This window comes from Dermacentor albipictus, chromosome 1 (assembly GCF_038994185.2).
Source record: "Dermacentor albipictus isolate Rhodes 1998 colony chromosome 1, USDA_Dalb.pri_finalv2, whole genome shotgun sequence".
Lineage (NCBI taxonomy): Eukaryota > Metazoa > Arthropoda > Arachnida > Ixodida > Ixodidae > Dermacentor > Dermacentor albipictus.
The window spans coordinates 472,519,988-472,547,934 of NC_091821.1; the positions used below are offsets into that span (position 1 = coordinate 472,519,988).

Below are 27,947 nucleotides of genomic sequence, written 5' to 3' on the forward strand. Positions count from 1 at the left end.
TGTATGCTGCTATGTTTGGCATAATTGAGAGAAACACCGCGAATGAATTGCGAAACGGAGAGGTGCGGTTGCTACGCTGAAATGTTAACTGACACCCGTATGAGACGACGAAGAGGCGAGTAGTAGCAGTGGTCACTCATTTTATATATAACTCCCGGGGAATATGGGCGTGCGATGAAATGACGAGAGAGATGTTGTAAATGAAGGAAACATATATACAAATTTTATTATGTACAGTTTCTCTTGTTTGGTTGTTCTTGTTGCGTTTCTGCTTTATCCTCAAATTGGATGATGGCGCCGCTTCGTGAAAGATGAGCACTGGCCGATGCGTGCTGTAGTACGTGACGTAATTGACGGAAGTCCACCACGTTTGGTAGACCTCGTACGTAGACGTGGTCGATGACGTTTCCTTCTCTCGATGCGACCTGTTATCAGCCGTGATCAACCGTGTGCGGCGGTGGCTACGTAAGGCGCAGCCGTGCGGGTACTATCTTGAAAGCGATCTACGATGGGGACAGAGAGCGCCGAGTGCTGATAGCTTCGTGCGCGCTGTGTTCTCGCCGCTTAGTTCTCGTTGAAGCGAGACGCAGTACGAAGGTCATTTCGCTTGCTGCTTCGGGCCCTATCTTGAAAGCGATTGTCTTACATGACGGACGGAGGGACGGACAGGTTTTATCGTTGGGTAGGCATAGAAATGCTTGTGCATTTTGAAATGAACTCACCGAAGGAAACAATTCGCTATACTAACAAAATCTAAGTACAAATGACACCCTTTGTTTCTCGGGGTGGTTTGAAGCATTTTTGTAAAGGTTGTATCGCATACCCTACAGTGAATCGCTTGCCACGATGCTACGCGAAGGCAGCCTCCAATGACAGCAATTGAGGCATCCCACTCGACAAATCACAGATGCCCCGCAGAACACGGGCCGACACAAGCGAGGAGGAAGAACTAAATGCGACGCCAGCGCGGTGCCATTGACAGAAGGAAATGACAGCTGCAGGAAACCGTATAGAGCTCAATAAGAAAATTTGCAGAGGGAATTCTGGCGACAGTGTGTGCAGCGCCTTCTGCAACTATGGCTGTAATGCCAGAATTGGAGATGCGTATGGTAGATGAATTTGCCTATACGTGGTCTTTCTGGCTTTTAACTGTTTTGTTGCTTCTCGATTTCATAACTTTCACCGAAGATCACATTACGTATGCAACAGTTCGCAATGACTATGCATGTGCGCAGAAAGTGATTGCCTTGATGTGTTTAGAAAACCGTGAGCGCTCCAAAGATTAAACGGAAAAATCACGGTAACTTGCAACTTAGAATAAACACGGCAAGATATTTGAAAGCACAAGCACGGATCAACGTTACACAAGTTCATTTACTAACCATCATTCCCACGGTCTATAGATAGGCCCACGTCAGCTGAACGAACGCGGTGCCAGAATTTCCTCTAGCATTAAATTTCTGTGCTGGAAACTGCGAGTCCGGATGTGAGTCAGCGCCTGCAGTTCCCTCGAGCTGGAAGCACCCGTCTCTCACGAATATGTGAACGTACGGAAAAGGATGCAGAATACGGATATTGCACTCCAGCGAAGCGCAGCTGACCGTCTTTCGAGAGACAACCTGAGGGACGCGACCGGGGCCAGCCATGCATACCTTCGTCCTGTCGACCTCGAATCCTGCCACTTCGGACTTGCGTGCCGTCTGCAGTGCATATGCAGGGAGTCCCATCCATAACGCACCAAGATATAAAGATACGCAAATGCCACGTAGCTGGACAGAACCGAGGTGACGTTGTCTGCGGTTGCTTAAGAGGTCAGCGGATTATTTTTTGCATTCCGACTAATTGCATAATTAGCTGTAATTAATTAATGAACTTCTCCAATGCTATGATAGATGAAAAGTGTCAATGATACAATTCTAGAGCAACACGAAAAACTCCCGATAAAGCTTTCTCTCGTTCAATACGTGCTACATAAAAAAGTGTTTTTTTTTTTTTCCGTGCGTGAAAGAAGCCCGCGAAGGGCTGATTCAGCCTGTTCGCGCTCGCCACCACGCTCAACAACCACGGCCGTGGCTCCCAGTTGCAGCGAGTAGCAGCGCGACCGGCGCCCCGGGCCGCCGCGTTGGCCCAGAGTGCGGAGCGGATCCCGATCCCGGTCACGTGGCCGTTGTGCGTCACTTTGACGTCACGCGAGATGCCAGGCGGCAGGCGGTGGCCACGGGCTCGCGACCCGGGATCCCGGGTGTTGTTCGCGCTCCTCCGTGGTTGCGCCTTGCACGTCTGTACCTGCAGTGGGGCCGTTGCTTTGCGCTTTCCGCTGCTCCTGGGAATACGCGGGAAAAGAATGCGGCGAGATGCTGCAGGTATAATGAAGTTACCGCGCCGCCACACACCAGCTTCGGTGTGCACCAGCAGATGCCCAATGTTTGGCGCTGCATGGTATTGGAGGGGCACCCCAACGCCCCCTTTCGCCCTTTGGTGCATTTCGCTTTTTATTCGTCTTTCGCGGACGCACTTGCTGCTAGAAAGCAGACCTGCAATTGCCTGGTTTGAAGGTGAACGTTACCACTGGTGGTTTTTTTACCGAGTGCAAGAAATATTCACCAAAGTTGAGTGTTAGGCTATAGTTGGCGCTGCATATTCTAAAGTCGTGAAAGGTGCGAACATTGTGAAAGCCGCGTTTTTCGGCAGCTGTAAAACTAAAAAAAGAAAAAAAAGTCCCGTCATGTCATTGTTACCTCAGCCCCTAGACAAAAAGATACCACCAAGCATCAATTAAGACAAGTTCGTGCCGCGTGGTGAAGGCATAGTTTAATGTGTTGCGTTATCGTCTAATGGTGAGTGTGTAGTTGAAACGGGGCGGCGCTTAAACAAACGCCTTTGAAAACGTAGGTATAGCGTTGACGTGGTTGTTCTTGCACGCACCTTGGGGAAGCATGGTCGCGATTGTGGTTGCCGGCTTCTTTTACATCGGAGCTGTTGCCTCTCGTTGGTCGGGATTTTTGGGGGTGTGCTCACCCAAAAACAAACGGCAGCTGGAAGGCTTTGTGATTGAGTTTCCGTGTAACAGAATCATGTTTTCTCATATACTCGAGTTACAATCCGCTTCTGTCATCTCTGCAGGTTGTGTGCAAGTCGTACTTTACGAATTTTCTGACGCATTTTGCGTTGAGGAGTTCAATTAATTGTGTGCTGCACTTCCGCACACGTGCTTGTGCGCGTGACATGCGTCGCTTGTGGCGGTGGTGCTTGCGCAACGTCGTCTAACATCGACAGCAGCTTTGCTGTACGGACAGAACTTTATACCACAAGTGCAAGAAATTTTGAAATAATTAAGATGTGCGGCGGGATGTTCTTTTTTTGTTTTTTTGCAGGTTGAATTTGTTGTTCCTCGCTTATGTGGTCTTTCCCTGCTTTCGTGGTGCAAGGTGCATTTATACCCGCGTTCAGGAAAACAAAGTCTCGCTGTTAGCTGAGCGCTGTGTGCGCGTCTATTCTGTTGTCCGCGGCTAATGCGTTGGGAAAACGATGCAAGAAAGATTGTCAATTTAATGAGAAGCGGGAAACGTTCTAGCTACCTAGAGATCTGGCATGAGCGCAAGCTCTTGGGCCAATTGGTGCATGATGAAATTAAAAAATGGGGTACCAGCTCGAATACTCAATTAATACTCAATTCCCCACGATGAATTGCTTGTGGCGGTGCATGAAGCGATTGAACTTAGTGGAGAGGTTCGTTTTCAAAACCTGGTAGGCATGAGCATGGGGGCGTTTTTGTTAATTGCTGTCCTATTTAGAATCTACCCTGGTCGAGTTTTTTTTTTTTACATAAGAAAGGGATTTGTATTGGGTCTAGCGTTGCCCCAGTGCTATGCGATATTTTCCTGACAAAAGATGACAACCTCATTTTCACATCCTTGAACAGCGATCATATGGTCCGTGTGTTTAGGTTTGTTGACAATTTTTGTTATCTTTTTAAGGCTTTCACCCGGGAACATAGTATATAGTATAGCACAGGGTATTTTATCTGGTTTTAAGGAATGCTCCCGCGGTTTGCTCTCTCGTCAAAGTAGATATGGCCAGACGCATCAGAGACGTGATAATTGTCCCTCCAATACCAAAGAACATGCATCCCACCCACCATCAGGGTAGGCGGGAAAGCAGAGCACGCAATATACTGAAGAAATTCGGTAACAGCAAGTACACCACATGTGTAGACGCAGCTAGATACAGACACAAGCGCGCCTACACAGCAGTGGTGATAAATTACGAGGGAAAATGCATGACGAACGCTACGGTTAACACGCTACACGCAGAAACCGCAGAGGAAATAGCTGTCGCACTAGCCATAGCACAAACACAATGGGGCATAATCATCAGTGATTCACAGACGGCTCTACCAAACTTCGCCAACGGTCGAATCTCGCCAGAAGTACTGCGACTCCTAAAATTAGCTAATAACCATGACAAAAGTGTCCATCTCACCTGGTCACCCATGCACTCCCACACTATATATACCAAACGGTAGCTGTGCACCACATGGCTTGAGAGCTTACGGACCGAGCCTCGGTTAGCCCCGCCTCACCGACGAGTGGGAGTGGGGTGGTCGAATGACCAGATTTCATGAAATTACACAACACCATAGATTGCAGAGGCGCACATTCTCACCGCCGCATCCAAAATTAAGCAAATGTCAGTCTGTCGATTGGCGGCAGTTACAGATCAGATCCTATCCGAGTCCAGCTATCATGCTCCTAATACACCCACATTTATACACGACTGACAAGTGAAGACATTGCAGCTCTAGAACCACCCTGGAGCATATCCTATGGGAATGTACGGATATAATACAGGATAACGGTGTTGCAGCCTCAAACAGCGACAGCCTCCGCGCGCGCTGGGAGTCTTGCGCTGCTCAGTTCGGATCCGCGCCACCAACTCTGGGCCCTCCGGCGATCCGAGGAAGCCGACAAGGGCCAACAACCCTTGGCCGAAACCTAGGCGGGGTCCAGGCCCACCCCACCAATTCGCAGGGTGCTCAATAAAATTATTTGAGTGAATGAGTGAAACAACCTTCAATGCTTGAAAGAGTTAAAAACCGCTTCCGAGATTCCTCGATCGACTCGGAAGCCAAATCGCGCGCAGCAGCTTGCCTATATGGCGCATTCACTACGGCTTCATCCCGAAATAAACCAGCGCGCTCGCAATACTCGTATTACGAAAGCTGTTATTAGTCTCGGCAAGCACGCTATATAAAGAGATGTTTCGGCATCCTTAGTCGTGTTGTCGAGAAATACCTTGCTGCCTACGCGACTCCAAACACAGCGTTTCCCTTTTAGGTTTGGCGCACGCACGAGAGAGAGAGAGAGAGAGAGAGAGAGAGAGAAAGCAGAGAAGAGGTCCGTTAAGGAAGGCATGGGGAATTCCCCCTCTAGATATAACAGTATACGTGCTATTCTGAATAGGGAAGGGAAAGGGCATTGTCTGCTGTGGCAGAGTAAAGATGCCGGCTGTAACGGCGTACTTCTCTGGGGGAAATCTAATTTAGTTCCTTTCGATCGCGACATTGAGCTTCGTCGTTTTTGTGTCCAACTTGTAAAGAGACCTAAGGCAACTTTCGTTTCGGAATGAGAGCTGAAAGCGAGGTCACAACGCCGAAGTCGCAGCGACTCGAGAAAATCGCGAGATATTTACTTCTCATACTTCTCAAACGGCGCCGTTTGAAAGACTCAGCCACATGCAGCCGTGGCGTCCGAATTGTTGTCAAAGAAACATGCTATCCAACGCCGCAGAGCAACACCGCATGCTATTCAATACTTTTTTCCTGGAAATATTTTCTTCTCAATAATAGAAGGCAATACGCTACTCCAACAAACTCATGCGATTTTCCGTGACGTCTCGGTTAGGTAGACGGGTGACGGGCACGAGACGAAAAACAGGGCTTACTGCATTTATTGTGCGACGCTCATACGGTAAATATTTCATTCGGTAAAGATGCATCGCAACAAGCGAACAGCATTGGATGCGGCTCGAATATAAACCAAGCATCGGGGATAAGACACCGGGACTGAGCATGCGCAGTGGTTGGTTTCAGCGATGTCTGGTATGGCAGAGCGCAGACCCAAAACTCTTAGAGTCACCGTACGGCTATCAAGTGTGCTTATCCCACGTTGTAATATGAGTTAGGTTTCACATTTTTTCACGCGTGGGTTGGATTTCACATTTATCATCGGGTCAGGTTGGTGCCCCGTAAGAATATTTTAAAAAAAAAGGAGGCACGTAACTGTTTTTCCAACGGCATTTATGAATATCAGTCGATAAACCGACACGTCGAGATGTCTGAGTCATGGCCTGCTGTGTTTTCTGAATGCCAGCCCAGTGACGGCCAAAAACCAGGGGTCATCGAGAGGGCTTCACTTTCGCAGTAGTTGCTCACAGATTATGGGGCATGGTTAGGATCGCGTCAACTGTCCTTCATTATACGTCATGCGGAAGCGGAGTAGCGAACACGGAGCGGCAGTAGTGCCCATCTAACGCTGGCCATTGTTGTGCCATCACCACAATCCCGGATTCCGAATCTGCAAGATGCAGAATCTATCCTGCGAGCGCCCTAATTCTCCCTTCACAAGTCAAGATGCTGAGCCGTCAGGCAGCGGGATCCTGCGGGAGAAGCCTCGGCGAGCCGCATGTTTGGACGTGTCCGCGTGTGCCAGACAGCCCGGCGCCGCACCTCCCTTTGCCTGGAGGTCACCGCGCGCGCGAACTTTGAACCGGGTGGCCAGCGCGGTCGCTGGTTGGACCCCTCGGACGACCGTCGTGTGCTGACTTTGTATTGGGCCGTTTGAGTGACAATGGTTCCTCGGGGATTATAAAAGCAGCGGCGCGCCACCTGAAAAACAGGATCCGCCGACCCACCGGGAGAGAGTGTCGCTCCCGACTGGGGTGAGATGTGTCACGCGTTTTCGCCGGACGTCGTCGTGCGAGAACAGTCGCGTTTGTTGTGAGCACTCGGCCCCAGTGCCGACCCGTTCATGCCCTGTATGATAACCTGTATATAATGTATAAAGTCCCTTTTGTTATTCTCATCGACGCCAGGCTCGGAGTCTTCGCTACCAACGCTCTGTCACGAAACGGGTGACGAGCGCTACGGGACCACAAAGCCGTAATCGTGGTGCAGCGGTGCAAGTTCGTAACACTGGATGGCAGCTACGGGATTGACCGGCATCAGCTACCTCGGCGCGGTGAGTGCCTGAAGTTTACCTCAAACACCAGACTTTCTCTGACACAGGTTATAGTAGCTTAGGGAAGGATTTGGTGTTGCATTGTGATAACCTTGTGTGTTTCAAGCCTAGTAAGAGTGTTTTGAAAACCAGGGGATGCTGAGGGGGTAAACAGGGCAGTGTGTGAAATACTTGCATATGTCTTACTAGTAGTGTTATAGTAGCGTACGGCAGGTATATTCAAAAAGGGTAAACAGCAGGAGGACAGTGTGAACGATGGAGAAGTACAAGGTGAAGGAACTTCTCGAAATTTGTGAGGAGTTGGGCATTGAGTTGGGCTCAACTAAAAGAAAGAATGCGATCCTTGAGGTCATGAGGACTGGGGACGTAACGGCGGAGGAAGCCGCAGAGGCCTGGGCGGATATCAATGAACGTCGGGAAAGGGAGGAGAAGGAACGTTGCGAGCGGGAAAGGAGAGAACAGGAACGTCGCGAAGAGGAAAAGGAGGAAAGGAGAGAAAAGGAACGTCGCGAGGAGGAAAAGAGGGAGAAGGAACGTTGCGTGGAGGAAAGGAGAGAGATTCGTGAGCACGAGCTTAAAATGAAAGAGTTGGAGACCCGAAATAACTCGCCAGCGCCTAGTCTCACTTCTAACGGTCCAAGAATACGCGATCAACTTCCACCCTTTGTCGTCGGAGAGGATATGGCCAAATACCTCGTGAAATTTGAGCACGTGTGCGAACGGAATAGCATTGAGCGATCCCTCTGGGCACAGAATCTGTTAGCGTTGCTTCCTGGGGAGGCATCAGACGTAATAACTTGCTTATCGAAAGAGGCGTTTGAGAGCTACAGTGATGTGAAGGAAGCGCTACTGCGGAAGTACAAATTGTCGCCCGAAGCTTTCCGGCAGAGGTTCCGGTATGCAAAAAAGGGTAAGGAGTCGAATGTTGACTTCGCGTTTCGTCTAAAAGCCGACCTGGTGGAATGGCTGAAGGGCGAAGAGGTTTTCGACGACCGCGACAAAATTGTCGAATGCATCGCGTTGGAGCAGTTCTACCGTTGCATTGATGAGGATGTCCGGCTCTGGCTGCAAGATAGGCTAAAGGAGGTTAAGCTAAACAAGGCAGCAGAGTTAGCGGAAGAGTATTACACCCGCCGCAGCTTGCACAGCAAGGCAGTGCGCATAGAAAAAGCAGATAGAAGAGATGGGTTTTACGGGAAGCCCGACGAACGGAAGGAAATCACGCGTCGCGAGTTTCGGGAAGACGAGTCCCTTCCCAAAGAAACTGTAAGGAATGGACAGAATGCATCTCAGAATGATGACGATGGTCCGAAACAGCGAAACGAAATGACGCGTTCTTTTGAAAAACGGAAACCGTTAACCTGCTACAATTGCAAAAAGCAAGGGCACATCGCTGCAAGCTGCCCAGAGAGAATTGCTTTTGCAACGATACAGGAAACTCACAAGAACATACGTCTATTGGAGCCCTATGTGCAGGAAATTAAGGTAAACGGCAAGAAGTGCCGAGCACTGCGGGACTCTGCAGCAACTATGGACGTTGTTCACCCGTCTTTCGTCTCCTCGAGGGATTTTACGGGAGAGTGCGTTAGGATACGGCAAGTGGCCGAGAAGGAGAGTGTCTGTTTACCGATCGCAACGGTTATCATTGAAGGAGAATTTGGGAAACTTAACACCGAAGCCGCTGTGTCAGCCGCCCTCCCGGAGCAATTTTCCTACCTCTTCTCAAATAGCTCGGAGCAGCTGCTGAGGGATCAGGGCAAATCATTCTTTGCCGACGTGGCGTACATGGCCCCCACGCGATCCAAAGCGCGCCCGCTGTCGAGGGAACTTGACTTAGCGTCGGTGAGCGAAAGGCGGTGCGGCACACGGACTGATCAAGGTAACTTGAGTGGCGAGCAGTCACGGGAGAGGCAGAGCTCGGACGCTGGCCTAGACGAGCGGGTCCTGGAAGTGAGTGGGAGTGACGCGTGCAGTGCTAGCCGCGATATAGACACGACGCCGCAATTAGGCGACGCGGGCTCCACACTCGCTCCGGTTTCCGCCAGCTGGCAGGAGCAGGCTGCAGTTGAAAGGGAAACTCGGATTCGCGAGCAACAGGAAGATTGTTCACTAGCCGATCTGAGGAAGAGCGTCAAACGGGGAGTGAAAAAAAAGGGGGTTTCATTTGGCAAAGAATCTGGCTTATCGTACCGCCGCTACACGGATAAGCAGGGTCGCAAATATAAGCAGCTTCGGATTCCGCGAAAATATCGCCGGGAAAAATGAATGACCTCATTTGCTTCCTCAGAAGTATGTTTTCGGTCCAAGTGATTTCAAGGGGACCATTCTATTTGTAATTATTATTGCTGATTAATAATTGTTTCTATTTTGTTGTGTTGTTGATTTGAAAACTGATTGTTTGAGCCTTGTGTGCTAGATCGTACACCTGCCTCTTGTTGCAGCGGGAGCAAAAAGAGGGATAGCAATTTAGTTAGGTTGATTTGAATTATGGCCTTGTCTGGTGTTTGACGGGAGACAGAGGGCACTTGTTCGTGTTGGGTGTTGCCTTTTGCCGGTCGGTTTTGCAAGCTGCAGAACGACCAAGCGGGACCAGTGGCGAGAAGCAAGGTCTTAGGAACGACCCGAGCGGAGCTGGTCAAGGTGCCTTGGCGACGACGCGGTGAGCAGAGCTCCTGTCCTGGCGAGTCGGACCTGGGCACGTGAAGTTACCTGGCGTCCCGACACTGGACGTGAACTTGGACGAGCCTGACGAACGTGCGCGCCTGGCATCCGAGCCACGTGGAGGCAGCTCGTCTTCCCGGCGCCTTATCTGAGGGCGGGGATGCTGTTGTGCCATCACCACAATCCCGGATTCCGAATCTGCAAGATGCAGAATCTATCCTGCGAGCGCCCTAATTCTCCCTTCACAAGTCAAGATGCTGAGCCGTCAGGCAGCGGGATCCTGCGGGAGAAGCCTCGGCGAGCCGCATGTTTGGACGTGTCCGCGTGTGCCAGACAGCCCGGCGCCGCACCTCCCTTTGCCTGGAGGCCACCGCGCGCGCGAACTTTGAACCGGGTGGCCAGCGCGGTCGCTGGTTGGACCCCTCGGACGACCGTCGTGTGCTGACTTTGTATTGGGCCGTTTGAGTGACAATGGTTCCTCGGGGATTATAAAAGCAGCGACGCGCCACCTGAAAAACAGGATCCGCCGACCCACCGGGAGAGAGTGTCGCTCCCGACTGGGGTGAGATGTGTCACGCGTTTTCGCCGGACGTCGTCGTGCGAGAACAGTCGCGTTTGTTGTGAGCACTCGGCCCCAGTGCCGACCCGTTCATGCCCTGTATGATAACCTGTATATAATGTATAAAGTCCCTTTTGTTATTCTCATCGACGCCAGGCTCGGAGTCTTCGCTACCAACGCTCTGTCACGAAACGGGTGACGAGCGCTACGGGACCACAAAGCCGTAATCGTGGTGCAGCGGTGCAAGTTCGTAACACCATGCTGTACCAACAATATGCACTAAATGACTGGGTATCTGGCGCCTCCGCCATGCCGCGACGATGGCCTCACTGGCTCCCTTGCATTGCAGAGCGACTGGGCAGGCATCGACAGATACAGGAGGCCATTTCTGAGCAAGTAGGCTACAATCAGCAAGTTAACGCACGAAGTCGTGCGATTTCAGTCCCCAATCGCAGCGGCTGCACTCCGATAATGGGGCGGAATGCAAAGCGTTCACGTATATAAATTTTTGTGCGCTTTGAAGAATCCCGAACGATGAAAATACTGGAAGTCCCGCACCGCGACAGCTCCCTCTCATATTCCACAGGCCGCTTTGTATAATCAATGCTCTGTAATACGGAACTTGCGGTGAGCCGCACACGCTGCTTCTACATGCACACGTGCGTGCGCGCATAGCTCGCTAGAGTGAGTCTACAAAAGCTGGCTTTTCCGCAATGAATACACTTGTAAGGAGAAGCCCGCCTGACTCGCTCCTGTCATATTACAACCTGTACTGTAGAACGTGGCTAATGCTTTCATCGTTAATACACTTCTTCCCTTGTTTCTTCTCTAGTTATAAGGGCGGCGAAGCCGTTCTCGTGATGCTGAGCGCATGCTCAGCATCTTCGCGTTATACACGCGCTTAGCTACTGCCTTCAATTCATTAACTCAAAAAAAAAAGACGCGTTAAGGTGATACTTATGTAAATTACAAGCATGTCCATGTACGCGTGACAAATATTGATGCAATAGGAGTTCTCGAATGTTTTGTAAGTCTAAATAGGAAATAAAAAAAATAATTCGCCGACGAATACGATAATTTTGAGCGCAGCTGTTTAGTTGTTTTGAATTCGCGATATGTTACGACAGGGTCCTCTCGGCGGCGGCGCTGATCTTCTGCGCGCGCAGCTCACCTAGCAGCAGCGGCAGACGAACCATTTCCACCGGTTGCGTCGCGCACTGTTCAGAAGGAAAATGTGAACACCGGAACGCGCGGCTCGCGCGGTGCGCATTATCAAACGGCGGCGGCGCTGCAGGCGATGTAGCGCATGCGCAGTTGGTCCGACGCCCACGCCAGCGCGTTGTTTCCGCGCTCCCCGAATCCCTGGCTGCCGACGGCACTCCGCTCTCCTCATCGCCCTTTCGCCATACCCTCCTCCGCTTTCTACCTCATGGTTCCGCTGCAACCTTCTCTCCGCTTTCCTCCTCGCGCCTCTTCACTCTCGCCGCCTTTTTCAGCCCCCGCAGCGCGCCGCGTTCGCTCTCACCTTTCGCGGTGCTCGTTCGCTCAGTTACAAGTGACTCCTCGGCTCGCCGCAGGAACGGGTGCCCAAGCGCTCCACTCTAAAATGCATTAAGTTGTGTCACCCCAGGTCGAAAGAGCGACCCACCTCCCGATTCTGTTACAAACGCCCAACAGACCGAAAGGCCTTATGAGGCAAACACATGGGAAATCTTTCCGATGTATATTAAACGTCGCGTCGCTTATACGGACGAGGACATCACATTTATGAAAGCCAAAAATCATAGCAAGGAATAGATAAGTTACTCCAGAAAATCCATTCACATTTTCCTAAAAGATCAGAAAGATGACATTTAGTACAATCAATTTTTTCGCATGATCGATTCTACCACAATGGCAAACATTTCGACCTGACTCCGGAAGGCAAGCACACTAACAGTCATGAAGATTATATTAATTTCTTGGGTGGAGAAGTCGGACCACCGACAATGATGCGAGACTTGAAGTTTGCGTTTCGATATATATTGATCCATGGGTATGCCTCCTAAATAGAATAAAAAAGTATTGCCAGCGTCCACGTGAATGTTTTCTTGTCTCTTTGTTGCTGTGCGCGTCCTTTACTTCCTGAATAGGTCCTTCTGCAAGTCCCGCCTAGGTCCGTAACACGACCCTGTAACGCTTAGTTTGTCGGGCAACCGTCTCATTGAAAGAGTGGGTAGCCTCTTACCAAGGGTATTGAGGTCGAAACACATGCGTCACTCGGCACTATGTGATTGATATGCTTTTGAAATGACTTCCATTTCTGCGATAAGAGCGCGCGTGCACAGTTCCGTCCCCCGCCTCTGCACCCTGCGCGATCCACCTCCGATAGGAGGCACTCATTCGTCATTCAGTGGCGGTATCGACGGCTGAGCTTGCGCAAATAGCGCGTTGCGCTGTTGGTGGGTCTTCGATAAAGGCTTTGCTTTATGTTCGCCCCCTCACCGAATGCTTTTACGAGTCTATGCGATGAGAGCACGCCGAGTATTTAGCGAATGACTCGAGCTGCCTAGATTACTGGAGTGATTCCGTACTAATGTCCTTTAACTTATGGCTGTGTCACGATCGGGACGACGTCCAAACATTAGAGCGCCACTAAACGCTAAATCAGACCAGGCCGACTACTGTTCACGAATTCCCTGACCACTGTGTGCGTATATATATATGTATATATATATATATATATATATATATATATATATGGGGGCAGTTTAGCAGGCAGAATTTAAAAAAAAATATATAGCACAATTCTAATCCTTGACGTAAATTACTCGATCAGGGGGTCATTACTTCAACGCGACATCAAGGTACTTAATTAATTCAATAATTAAATTCATTACCTTAATTTACTTTTAAATTATTACCTTTACGGACACTATTTCAATCTACGAGTCATAGCCGGTGAGTTCGCAAGGCATATCCACTTGGAACGAATTCTGCGGCGCGCACAACTTTCGAGGTAATAATTTTCAATGTGTCCAACGAAATGCATTCAAGCACAAATGTAACTGGAACACTTTCCCTTTAAGTCTCTGTAAGCATGTGCCCTTTGAACCTCTTTCACTTTCTGTCCACCTGAGCCCACCTGCGATACACCAGTGGTGCAAGTGTATCGCAGGTGCGTCAGGTGGACAGAAAGTGAGAGAGTCTTAAAGAGAAGGTGTGTCGATCTGCACCACTGGTGTATCGCAGGGGCGTCCTCACGTGGACAGTGTTTTCACTTTACTTTCTTTGTGAAATGACCCAAACGCGCAAGAAACAAGAATTTTTCTGTGCGAGTCCGAGCTAAATGTGCTGCCGGAAGCAGCGGATTCACAAATCGGACGACGAGTGCGCGTCGCTTGAGCGATGGCTAGCTCCTCCTGCAGGCCGGAATTATTTGCGGTGACCGCATTTGCGAGTGCTTCTCCGAAGTTGGGGAACCAGAGGCAAGCGAAGTGGTGCTCAAACCGGCGACATTTCAGTGTGCGTTTTATGCCGCAGTATCGCTGTGTGGTTTTGCTGCCACGAAGCAAAATCTACTCACGGACGTTATCGCTGAGTTCTCGCCGTCGATGCAGAAAGCATTTGAGCGCTGTGGACAGAGTATGGGCTACAATTGCTCTGTGGCACTCTACTCCATCGCTAGAAAAGAGTTGCAAAAGAACAATCCTACTTTTGCTAGAGTAGATGCTGCGTGTGCGCTACAACGATGCTTTCATTATTTAGAGTGTGTGCACAATGCCGTCATCAGAAGCGAAGGAGAAACCAACAACTGCTTAAAATGAAGAGTATGGTCCACTTAAGAATTGAACACAACATTAGTGGTACTCCGGCACCGATTTCAGTCGAGTTATAACATGTACGCCTGCGGACTCTCTTTGTATATAAGTGCGTGCCTGACTTTTCATATCCGATCTTCCGATAAAGCTGAAAAATATACTGGCATTAGATCCCCACTTTAAGCGTTTGCATTAAGAGTGCGCCATGCTGTGCAAGATTTAGTCTTCCCTTAGATACGCAAATTTCTGTCTAGGCGTTGCAACAAAATCATTCAATCCTGTTAGTAGTGACAGATAGGTTTACTATAACAACCTTGTAGATTATATTGTCGTGACTTTAGTGCAAATATAATTATTGCCTTAAAATACTTGGACACGCGAACATGAAAAATAACCCCTTACTGTTCAACGAGAAGAATAAAAATAGCCTCGATTGTTTTCTCAGATACAATGAAGCCAGGCCGTGAAGCTCGATGACTTCATTGTCTGTCTTTATTTTACCTTTTGTTCATTTGACTTTAATTTCTGTTTTCTTGATACGGACAATAAAGCCGATGGGTTCGTTTTCTGTTTTTTTTTTCATTTGGTTGAAACGCGCACGTTCAATTCAACTGTATATGCCGTATCGCGTTCTGGCTTTGCTATGCACAGGAACCGCAGTCACTGGAGATGAGCGACCATAACGATCGTCTCTGCGCACTACGTGGCCAACAATGCTGACCGTTCCAACGCATAAGTTATGCTGTTTTCTCGTGCTGGTACCGCGGTTAGAGGGGAGCACTAGCTAGCGATCGCAATCTAAATGGAGCATATAAAATTTCCGCACTGCATTCTTATTTCTTGAATGCAGGCAATGCATTGGAAGAGACGTCGAACGGGTCAATTTACTCTATAGGTCTTCGACGTAAATTGGTGAATTTTTTTTTCGAAAGCGCAAACTGGAGTGCGTATAACAGCACCTGAGCAGTAATTTATATCGCCGAAGATGGGAAAAGTAGAAGACGCGAAAAGAGGAATGATACATCAACGCTCAATCACCAGTCGTCGTCGTTCAGCATTGGGACGGGTAGGTTATTAGAGCACGATAAGGCTTGCAGCCATGTGGGATGAATACACTAAGATACCCAGTAGTGATAAATGACGGATAGGATCTTATTTCCATTATTGTACAGGGAACAAAATAGTAATGGTTTGAGCAAAAAGTGAAATGTAGTTCACTAGACGAGAGTTAAGAGTCCAGAAAAAAGAAACGTCGTTCTTGCCGAACTATATTTATATATGGTGCCTGCTTTTAAACATGTGGCGCCTCGGTGGCTCAGCGGCTATATAACGGGGTTGCGCTGCTAAGCACGAGGTCCCCGGCCGCAGTGCGCGCATTTCGATGGGAGCGAAATGCAAGGGCGTTCGCGTACTTAGACAATCAAATGCACGGTTAAAGAACCCCAGCGGGTGAAAATCGATCCGGAGTCCCCCACGACGGCGCGGCTCGCAATCGTATCCTCATTTTCGCACGTGCCATACCAGAGTTTGCTTTAAGTTTTCAGTTTAAGCGTGTCTTTTGTTTTAAAGCAGGTGTTTAGGGCGGATAAGAACTTTTGAGGGTTCGATATTAGTTTTTCACAGTGTGGGCAGCCCAATTTAAGAATGCATCGCGTGAAAAGCACTTATGAGCAACTCGGGGTATGAAGAAATATATTATTATTATTATTATTATTATTATTATTATTATTATTATTATTATTATTGTCATCATCATTATTATTCGTGTCCTGTGGCGCAAGCCTCTCTTTGCCTTTGACAGACACGGTATTTCAACTTACAAACTCAAGATGGCAATAGAAATTATTATTATCATCATCGTCGTCTTTGTTTACGATGTTGGTAAAGCTACAGGGCGCACGATAGATCTGCACTGCTGCAGGGCGCGAAACCCCGACACAACGGCTGAAGGGAGTCGGGCGCCCCGGAACAACGAACGCGCACTCTTGTCTCGCTCTGCAGTGCACGGGCGATTGCGCCACTTCCCGCCGCGGCCAGTTTTCCGCGTGAGCCGACGTGTGTCTGGCGCACAGGTGCTCGAGCGAGCACGCTCTCCGAAAGGATAGCCTTTCGTAAAGGGCCCATCACTCCGCATTACATGTTTGCATATAATGCCGCGTTGAATACTTGATAGGAGTTGGCATAGTCGGTGTAAAGATCCTAGGAAAAAGTTGTTGCGCTGCAGACTTACCGCCAATACAGTGCGTTCTGTCTTTACAGTGCGTTAACTGCTCAAAAGGACACTCGAGATGACAATGAGTTCGGCTGTTATGTTCCAATATGCTTTCGCAATGCCAACAAAGCCACCCTTACCGTGAGAGGAGACTGGGCGAGCCAAAAGGGACGCAGAAAACGAGATAGATGACGACGCCATCTTGATGTCCCCTCACCGGCTCGCCATGACGATTCGGATTTTTACAGCGTCTGCTCGGGTCTAGTTAATTGTTCAGTGGTAAAGATTTTTATAAGGAATGTAGCAAGTTTGCGGAACTTTTACTACATGAGAGCAGCCCAAATACTTCGAAATCGAAAGGATCAAGATAAATTTTACATAATTTTCTTTCTTTTCTTGTTACTTCAATAAAGATTAAAGTATCTCTCGAATTAAGAAATCGGTGACGTCGTACTAAAGTGCGAGAGCTATGTTTCGAGAGCCAAATTCAAAAAGTGAAACTTTTCCCTTCTTATCAATTGCTAATGACCATTTTTTTCTCAACCTATAACTTCAAATCGAGTCTTAAAATATACACTAACGCACCAAATTAACTTAGTGCTGCTCTTTAGTGTCCATTGAAGCGTCTACGCTAAGCATAGCTCAATCCTTCTTTACACACTGTTTTGGGCATCAAGTAGATGATTTTAGTATAGCCTTGTGAAGGCTGTGGAAGGTACATAGCGCGCGTCCTTTGTCAAACGCCAACAATGAGCTTTCTTTGGCACGTGCTCCCTCTTCGCTATTTGTATGTATATATGTGCTTCTGTCTGGCCGTTTACATACCCTGCCCAGCACAGAACCCCAATGCTCTAACCATTAGGCCACTGAGGCATGCCTAAAAGGTGGAATCAAACACCTTTACGGATTTACCTTGCGCAAGCCAGTGCTTTGAGACGCTTGGCGCGTTATGCGCGTCACGTGACAACACACATAAAAAAGATACGCCTCCATTCCACCCCGCCAAAGTGGAGAGAAGGTGCTCCCGGCGTTAGACGACGTTGCACAAGCACCGCCACCACGCGCGACGTGCATCACGCGCGCACGCTCGTGACCGAAGTGCAGCATACATCTTCATTCTTCAAGACCCTCCGCCAAGCGCCAGTGCCTTATTGAGCTAAATGAATGTTTAAAAGTTAATTGCGTCAGAAGGAGCGTTAAGCACGACTTACACACAAGCTGCCGACATGAGAGCTTCGGATTGTTATTCGACTGTACGAGCGAGCCTAAGTCTCTTACGCGTAAACTGAAAGGCAAAGCCATTTTACCCCTGCCTGTCTGAGATCTGTCTGAGCGGCCGCTAATTGGCGGTACCGTATTTTAAAGGTGTTTTGCCGTAATGTCGATTACTGTCGTAGCACCCACGTATCATGGACAGATACATCGCGTCCACATGTGCGTCATGCCCACACGTAAGTGGGCGGAAGTGCAGCATACATCCTCACTCTCGTAGGCCCTTCGCCTGACGCAAATGTGTTATTGAGCTAATTCAATTTGTCAAATTGAAATATGTAACAAAACTTGCAAAGTATGACTTACACACAACCTGCAGATACGACAGCATCGGATTGTAATTCGAATTTACAAGAAAACATAACTCTCTTACACGGCAACCCCCGAAAGAACTTTTCCAGTTCACGTTCGTGTTTCCAACTCCCGTTCGTGAGCACAGTCCCAAAAATCCCGACCAACGAGAGGCTAACAGCTTCGCTGTAAAAATGAGCACGCGCGTTTTCTAGGTGACAATAAAGAAAGAAGTTACGGGGCGCATTCGTCCCGCAACGTCATGGAGCATGTAATATTAAACAGGCTGAACCATTATTACATTGAAACAAAGCACCTAACATGCTAATTGCTTTCAGAGCGTGTCTACCAGCACAAGACATTATGCGTCAACTGGAACAAGGCATTCTTGTCCCAGGCCCGATAAGAGCCACTCGTACGAGACTGGGCCTGGAAGTTTGTAAAGCATTTGACAATGTAACGCACTGTCACGCAATGTAAATGGCCTATCCAAGTTGAACGTAGGCGAAAGAACTTTCGCCTACGTTCAACTTGTGAGCACAGTCCCAAAAATCCCGACCAACGAGAGGCTAACAGCTTCGCTGTAAAAATGAGCACGCGCGTTTTCTAGGTGACAATAAAGAAAGAAGTTACGGGGCGCATTCGTCCCGCAACGTCATGGAGCATGTAATATTAAACAGGCTGAACCATTATTACATTGAAACAAAGCACCTAACTCAGTCAGAAATGTAGGCGAAAGAACTTTCGCCTACATTTCTGACTTTCTCATGGAAAGAACGGCAACCATCCCACGGGGTGAAATGCGTGGTCAACATCTTACGCTAGAGACAAGAGGCACCCCGCAAGGTGCCGTCCGCTCGCCGCTACACTTTACTATCACCAAGATGAACCTACCACAACAACTAAATAGGATACCCCACATCAAACATGCCATACACGCGGGCGATGTTACCATATGGACAAACAGCGGCTCGTATGCTGCGATAAACGACGCGTTACGGGAGGCAGCAAACGTTGTGCAAGAGTATGTCGGACACAACGGGATAACGTGCTCCCCCTCGGAATCCGAGCTCTTAACCAATAGAAATACACTCAGAAAGACGCCAGAGACTGACATCCAACAACCGATCAAAATTGTGTTGGAATGCGGCCCGGTTCCTTCGGTTCTGACTATTAGAGTGCTGGGCATGCTTATTCAACATAACACGCAGAATAACGCGGCCTTCACAAAACTGCAGAACACCGACAAACAAATTGGTGGACTGCTAGCTCAGGCGTGTGGCCAACGGACACAGAGGAATGAAGGAGATGGACGTGTGTAGGTTGATTCAAACATTCCTAATCAGTCGTATAGTCTACTCCTTCGCCTATTATCATATCAAGAAATCAGACAAGGATAAAATAGAAGCTATAACTAGACAAGGGTACAAGTGGGCCCAAGACTTGCCTGTTTATACCAGCACCGAGAGCCTCCTCCAACTTGGAGTACACAGCAGCCTGGAGGAGCTGATCGAAGCACACAAAACAGCACGAATAACGCGGCTATTAGACACGATGATTGGACTGCATATAGTGAGTAGAGTGGACATTAAACCTATACACACCACGGGAGGCAGAGCATAACTGTCGGCCGCAATAAGACATTGCATTAAGATCACATCAATAGCCAAGACACCCTGCCGGGCAGGCACGATGCCCAGAGAAAAGCCAGGGCAGACAAACTACGCGAAAAGCAGAAGCAAGACCAAACCGTGGTCTTCTTCGACGCCGCCAACCGGAGCCACAACGCACACGGGGCCCTGAGTGCAGTGGAAGGAGAATCCAGAATCGCAAATGCGGCCTCCACTAGAGCCGCATCAATCAAACCGGCCGAATCAGTGGCCATATCGTTAGCCATCATAAACCCAACTACCGACACTGTCCTTAGCTACTCTATACGAGCACTATTCTCATCTTTATGTGGAGGACTGTGAGTCTAAATACAGCAAAGGTCCCGAGAAACTTCAATCAGAAAGACAGAACTAAAATCAATCTCGTCTGGGTACCCCGCTCACTCGGGAAATCCAGGCAACGAGGAAGCCCATAAAGTGGCTTGAGGGTTAACAAACCGGGGTCGCGCTCTCCTTGGTACCGGACCTCATCCCACCCCCCCTTCCCGATAGGGGAGGCAGTGACTTCCTACAACGAACTTGCCAACCTATATAAAGAGGACAAGATAGTATACCGTATACCGCACACCGACCTCACGGGAGCGTATACAGGCCACTGTCTTCCGCCGAATTCAAACTAACGCCCTTACCTCTCCTCATCGCTTCGCAATCTTTACAAATGGAAAGGTTGACCGAATATGCAAAGACTGCAATAAAAACGCTTTAGAATACCAAAGCCACATCTTCTGGGAATGCGAGGGACTTCCCCCACCCCGAGAGCTTCTGCCAGCTCCATCAGAAACGACATGGGAGACCCTAATACGGCCCCCCGAAGAAAAAGTGCAAAAAGCCATAATCGCCTGGGTGGAAGAGGTAGCCTCAAACAAAGCGGCCATCTACAAAGCCCTGAAAATTCTCTTGAATAAAGTTGTCTCCTCCTCCTCCTCCTCCTCCTCCTCCCCGAAATTCCCTGCGTGTCTCTCACCGAATTGCTGCTGTGGCGCGCAAGACCGAGCCCGTTGTGTTTTGTGATTCAACACGTTGTAATGCTGGATAGAAGTTCCGCTTTCTTCGCAAGCAGCGCACTGTGGTCGCTGGTGGAAGGGTTCGACACTGACTTCTGCGGTGCGTCTCCTGTCGTAAAGTGCCAGTTCGCTTAGCTCGCTCATGAAAGCTTCGCGTACACCGATTGCTGCAGTGTGTGGAATCGGCATACTATATCTTAAAAAGCTAAGTACTTCCTATGGTGCCACGTCATTACAAGATAAAAAACTTCTGAAACCGTGAAACACTAAAACAGGAGAAGTTGGTAGTATGCACACATCCCTCCTGTGCGCCCATTTGTGGCCCACGGAGTGCAAAAGTTAAATGAACTTGCTAACTACTATAAAGCTATAAAACATCACGCAGCAATAAAGAACTTCCTAGACCATTTGTATAGATGTACACCCAGATACCAGAAGTTGCTACAGAAACAACCCGTGAGTTATATCGCTTATATTTTGCCGTCTGATCGAGTGAAATGAGGCAGGGTCTAACGCATACATTATTGTTTATTTCATGGCGAAGCACGCCCAGCTGTATGGCCTTCGTTTGCGGAAAATTGTCAAGGAACATTGCTTCGATCAGAAAAGAACACACGGTAGCTATAGCAGCGCCTAAGATAAGCACATCTGTTTAACCAAACATAACCCAACCTAAACGAACGTTAAACCTAACTTTTCCCAGCCTTACCTTAAACCTAATCTTAGGCCTTACATTAGACCTAACCCTGCCTAAACCAACGTAACATAAGCTTAAACGTAACCATTGTCGTAGCAAGAAACGCAGGAAACTTCAGTCGAAAAGGGGCTTACTGCAGGAACGTGAAAGAACACAACGCTATCTTCTGTTCTTTCTCGGTATTTAGAAATTGAAAGGTGATTTCCCTCAATGTTCAGTTGTACTTGTGCTGCACCCTACAGAGGGCGTATTTAGTAACAGAAGCCCTTATCTTCTTTTTAAGGGCGCGACCGATTATACCTTGATCGTGCCTTGGTGCTTCAGTAACCCACTGCCCTATAATGTTTGCAAATTGGGTGATTGCAACAAAGCTACAACGTACTGCGCAGGCGCGAACATCTGCTATTCCGTCTGAGCGCGCTACCCTGCTCTTCAGGCGGCAAAGGGCAAAGTGCGTCTGCTGTGGCGCATCCGTACGAGCAGAAGGAAACGTGCACCGAGTACACGCCCACAGAAAACGCTACTTGGCCGTTTTCTTGCACTTGCACTGGTGAAGCCTGTCGCTGCTGTGCGAGTCATTTGTCTCGCCGGTGAACCTGCCAGAACCACCCGCCATTAAAGCTATCTCCTTTTTGCCCTCGATTGTACCCTAGTCAAGCAACGTACCTCCAGTTTGCGCTTCCAGCTCATCCCGCGCCCGTGCACTCTGCGTGGGTGCCTCGTCGGATGACAATTTGCGCCGAAAAAACCGACGGCGGCAAGAAAGGGGTTGGAATCTTCGTCTCTACCGTCGTTTGCACTGTCTTTAGGCGCCCCTCCGCTCGTGTCTGCGCCGTTTCTCGTCCCGGGCCACTTTATTCTCTCATTAACGCGCCCCTGCAGGGCCAGCCATCCAGTCTGACTTTGAAGCAGCAGACCCGAACGTCGTCTTGGCGCTCCACCAACGCGGGCGGTGGCGAAAAGTTTTGTCTTCCTCGCTTCACTTTTTCTCTTCTTCTTTTTACTTCGCGTTAAAATCTACGGCGCCTTGCGCCACCCGTTGTCAGCTCCGATGCCAGAGACCCGGTGGTGCGCACGACGCGGTGACGCGCCTCGTGACGCGTGCTCTCTCTTCCCGCGGGCAGGGCGCCGAGAAGAGCCTTCTCTCGGGAAGTGATGCGCGGCTTCTTTGATACTCGTTGGGTGTTCGTCGTCGTCGTCGCGCCGGCGCCTTCCCGTCGCGTGCGCGAAAGAAGCTGCTGTGTCGCGCGTGCAGTGCGGTGACGTGAGACGCGTGGCGGCGCCTCGCATGCGAGACCGAGCACGAGGTCGGGTCGCCGTGCACGTGGTCGCCACTATGCGGGGCCTCCCGAAGTGTGGAGCCATCTTGGCATCGATGACTGACAAGTCAGCTGGCCTCCTCTTCTGAGCGAGCGAGGCACTGGACGGTTTCAGTTCTTCGTATGCGTAAACGGGACACGTTCTCGAGACACTTGAGTCATCATCGTACATTCTTAAGAACGCCCCCATAATATGCGACACCCCGCTCGGGCTCGCTGCAAAACCAGCCACGTGAGGAAGACGAGCGCTGCGAGCGTCGACAACGCGAATGGATCCTGTGCGCCATGTCTTTTCGTGCTGCGGAGGGGCCGATTATATCGTGAAACGTGCCGTAATGTACTCGACATGCGCGCACAGGAAAAGAAGCGAAAATGCCCTAACGAACAGCGGCGCTGAACACAGACGATAAGGGCTGCACGTGTTACATTTTTCGACATCCTTGTTCGCTTTGTTTTCCTTAGACGCTTTCCGAGTACTACAATGTGCGACCCTACAGTTGCGTGTCCGGGCTGCTCGGTCTGATACAGCAAAGCATGCAATGCAGCCAGCCGGCAAGTAAGTGTAGTATTCGTGGAAGTCACGTCGACACCGACGTGCGTTCCACTACACGTACGCGGCGCACGTTCAGTGCTGTTTGCACGCCACGAACTTCACTTTGGAGCCTCATAGGCACGAGTGCGGTTAGCCGTCCTGTCGGCCAGGCCCCTCCCACATTTACAGGAACCCAATTTTACCTAATTAGACGGCAGCGCCTTTGCGTGCCGAGGCCAGTGTAGTGGGAGCACTGGTTGAGCCAACACGCGCGTCCAGGGTTGTCAAGGGCTACGGGTGTGGACCGGGGAAACAAGCCGTGGGTCCCAAGGACGGTGGCGCCGCAAGGAAGAGTCCGTCGCGGCACTCGCCGCTTAAAGGGGCATCGAGGATGCAAGCAAGCCGTGCTATCGCAGCCATCGCGTCAGACTCACAGCGGTCTTTGATTGATTGATTGATTGATTGATTGATTGATTGATTGATTGATTGATTGATTGATTGATTGATTGATTCGATTTAACGTCCCAAAGCAACAGTGGGGCAACGAGCTGGAACGTCGTAGCAAAACTAATTTCTGTCGCGTCGAAATTCGGCGGCCGCGGCTGGGAACTGAACCCGCGACCTCATGGCTCGAACCCCCAGCTGAACGCCATAGCCACTGCGCCACCGCGACGGGTGACGATCTCAAGTTCGGTGGTCCTTCGAGACCTTTGACGGGACACTAAACAGAAACACCAATTCAATCTAGGCTAGCTATCTGCGCATTGAAAAATGTATATTGTTGTTAATTTTGTGGCAAGAGCTTCGTCACTACGAGAGGAAATGAAGGTCATAGTGCTTCTTGAATTTCGTGTCAAGGCAACCCCCTCCCCGCGGATATACGTCAGTAAGATTCCACTAGTTACCATGTGTTTTTCTCGCATTTAACTCTTTGTGTCGCCGTGAAAGTTACATAAATCAAGTTCACTCTTTGGCTCTTTTAAAGTCCATCTCTACCGATGAAAATATTATCTATGCCCGAGCAGCATGAGGCTGTCGAAATCTGTGACGTCAAAGCGAGCTGGTACGGTAAATTCAAGACGGTGTCGGCACCCGTCGCTAGAATTTTTTTTTTTTTCGCCTTTTCTAGCTTGCCTAGACCCTTCTCGCGATAAGAGTGGCTTGTTTTAGCAATGCAGAAGGGAGATTTACTGATGCAGCTCAACTTAATTTTTTGCTTTAGTATTCCTCGAAGCACCTCGTGCGCCCACTGAACGCATAACGGTTGTGTACTTCACGCGTCCTCAGGCATATGATTTATGACGCATGCACGGAGTAACTGCTAAGCATCGGTAAAAGGTCAGCGCACGTTGCACGCAGCCGGCCTAATTATAGTTACTGCCCTCCCCCATTCTGTCAGCATCATCGGAGGCGAAGAGTTAGGCGCTTGCACATTTTTTTGATGCGAAACATATTTCAAATCAGTCGGAGGGGGTCGCTTGCTGAAACCGCGTGCAACGAAAACATCGAATGGTATTAACACTTGTATGTTTGCAACCGCGCTACCCATGCGCCTTAATTTAGTATCGTTGGGTAGAGGAAAGAACCCTATGCTCTGTCATGCATCGATGCTATATTCAGCCTTGCGCGTGTCGTTCGCAGAGGCGCAGCTCGGCAGAGGGTTTGTCCATCCTAGCACGAATGGTTGCATTTGAGAGAGAGAGAGAGAGAGAGAGAGAGAGCTATGGGCGTAATAGGTATCACTTTTGAAACTCAAAGCTGTTGCTGATCAGGAGTTCAAAATGAGTTCATACAAGTGCGGAGTTTCCTGCGGAAATTTCACGCTTGCTTTACAGCTATACAAGTTACACACATGCGTGCATGTGTATAACTTGTCTGTTTGGTTACGTCATTTCTGTACCGTACGCTGTAGAATATTCTAGACTCTTAAAATAGATAAGGGTGCAAATCAATCAGTAACTCACACCTTTAGACAGTTTTTGGATGTAAGGGTGGGAATTGCGTTTATAATTTTTTGTTGCATTCATAAAGTTCCTTTTTGGTCTGGATACCAGGCTATTCGTTACGCATGCCACTGTATTTGCTCTAAAGTGCGCGCAGAATTGATCTTTCGTGTTTTTTAATGCATGGTTCTGAACGGCAGGGTTAGTAGAATGTACAGCTTTCCGCAGGTGTCGCTGTCTGCTAATGAACAAGTCTCAACAACTTGATCTTGCACGAACTACGCTTTGTGACGTATTGTTCCTGAAAAGTCGTGCGTCAACTCGACGTGAGGCTCACAACTTCAGGTGTACTGGAATTTTCGTCAACCACGGGACGATACTATAGCGTCTACAGCGCTGGCACTATGTGCGTGATTGTGTGATGCGTTCTTTATTCAGCTGTATTTCTTTTCTTTCTTTATCTCCTGCTCTTGCTGTTTTTTTCTGTCCTCTAATAGCGGTTCGACGTGGTGTGCCTTCTAGGAGACAATTGCTAGCGCGCTATTCTTTCTCTTTGTAATGTTTGCATATATGCTCACACGGTTAATAATAACAGTAATAATAATAGTGTAGAGGCGGCGTCGTGGCGCCGAACCTACAGATTTGTCGCACTTTACTGCGGCCATATTTGTTGGCTCTTTTACTGGGCCTCACGTGAGTGATGTATGCGCTCTTGTGGTGGAGCCACAGCTACGTTAGTCACTGGCGAGTGCGTGAACTACACTGAAGTAAGCGCTGGGGCTGCTCCCTGCCGACGTCGAGCTTGCTCAGGTTCTGCACGGTGACGTAGGTCCCCGCAGGCGCGGGCTCTTTCTACAGCACCTAGAGCACGATATTTCTAAAGTACGGTCAGCAAAGCCAGCGCGACCGGGGACATTTCCACGCCCTAGCGTCGAGAGCGAGCGGAAGGCGTCGGGGGAAGCACCATTGGATTCAGACCGCGGCTCCGCTGGCCCGTAGCAACCGTGCGTGGGGTCACCAAACGTAACGACATCATCTTCCGCTCGGGCGACGAAGGGCGCTCGTTTGCCGAAGTTGCTCCAGAGGCGGCGGCCATGATGAAGGGCGTTGCAACCGAGGCCGGTGTGAGGTAAACACACGTACCGTTTCGTGAAGCAAGGAGCGAAAAACTGACGATACTATAGGCAGCCAAGGACGGCGGGAAAAGCAGAAGCTAAGAGGCCGAAAAAAAAATAACTATAAGAATACAGCAAGAGGGGATGGAGAGGGGGGTAGCAGTTGCAAGAGTGAAGGGTGAACGCGTTGCGTTATAGCGTTCTTCCCAGAATGCAGGCACGCTTCTCATCCAGACCGTCGGAGGTCCAGAGTGTGCATAGAAACGAACGCCGCGAGGGGCGAGCGCGCGGACCCGGAGGAAAGGAGGCTGCGCTGGCCGGGGTCCAAACAGCTGTTTACCCGCGGCCCTGCTGGCGCTCGAACAGCTGAGAGAGTCGCGCGACCCGCGGCTTGCGTCACGCGGACCGGCAGCGAGTTGCTCTCGTCCCTTAGCCTTTACTTCCTACGATTATTTCGTACCTTCCTGGCCCGCGTAGTGCCGACCAAGCCGGGGAGGAGGCGGGGGGGCGCTCGGCACTGATGCGGTAGCGGCGAGGGTACGCAGCACCGCTGACGCGGAGAGGGCCGCGAGGCAGTGCACCGACGGAGCACTGCGCTCGAGCAGCAGCGAGTGCTCACTCATCGTCCGTGGAGACGGCGGCGGGAAGCCGTGTGTGTGTGTTCGGCGGCGTGACAGCTCATCCCCCCGGGACGCAGTTGCTCGACACCGACTCTGTGCGAGTGGAATCGGAGTGCTGGAGGACGCGCCGTCAAGGTAGGCGAGTACCGTGCCTCCTCTTATCCGCTGTTTGAGGGTGGCCCGGAACCACTGTCGCCGCGCACGTGGGTCGATTTCGCCGCTCACCGACGCGACTGTCACATCGCGGGTGGTTCTTGCGCAAGCGGGACAGACGACGTAAACGACCGCAACCTGCGGGTAGCAAATATCGCGCTCATTGTGCAGAACGGACGGACAGCGTCAGCGGGGTAATTCACGAATCCCGTCGCCTCCGTGACCGGTCTTCGGTCGCTGCATCGCAGCCCGCATCGCGCGAGCCGTTTAACAAATGGCTGCGGCGGCCATCCTCACGCTACCCGCGTGTGTCCGCATTATCGTTGACGATTCACGCCTCAATCGTTATGCAAGCAAAGCCCGGGATGTCTCTTGAGCTACGACGTTTACACGCCCGTATTTAAAGCGTGCTGACATTCGCCGTAGTGGCGAATTGGTCTCTGCATTACGCTGCTAAGCCCGAGGGCGCGGAATCCAAATTTCGATTGGGGGCTGGCGAAATGCAAAAAAAATGCCTGTGTACCGCGCACTGGGGGCCCGTTTAAGAGCCCCAGGTGGTCAGATTTAATCCGAAGTACCCCACTACGGCGTGCCTCGTAATTACATCGTAGTTTTCGCACGTGAAACCCCAGAATTTATTAAATTAATTTAATATGTCCTGGTTTATGTGCTCAGTGTATACTATGTGAAGATGTTTCCACGTCTGCGGTGTCGCATGTTTGAAGAGGACGAGATGCGCCATGAACGTTCGTCTGCGCGTGGCGCACGGTTGAACATTGCACCAATTATTGGCAAGATTATCGTTTCACAGACAACGTCTGCAGCTTGTCAGTGCTCGTTTTGTACGAATGGCTCCGGCAG

The 27,947-nt window shown here is 49.8% G+C and overlaps 1 protein-coding gene across 4 annotated transcripts in view; it reads left to right on the plus strand.

Annotated features, from left to right (window-relative positions):
* The window catches only part of Mct1 (Monocarboxylate transporter 1), a 190,408-nt gene that overhangs the window by 95,131 nt on the left and 67,330 nt on the right, over positions 1 to 27,947 (plus strand). Inside the window, exon 1 of one of the 4 annotated variants that reach the window (XM_065440699.2) lies at positions 26,716 to 27,068. The exons of the other annotated variants lie outside the window; for them this stretch is intronic. The gene's annotated coding sequence lies outside the window, so the exon portion shown is untranslated. Of the gene's footprint in view, positions 1 to 26,715; positions 27,069 to 27,947 lie in introns of those variants that run through there. 4 annotated transcript variants of the gene reach the window in all.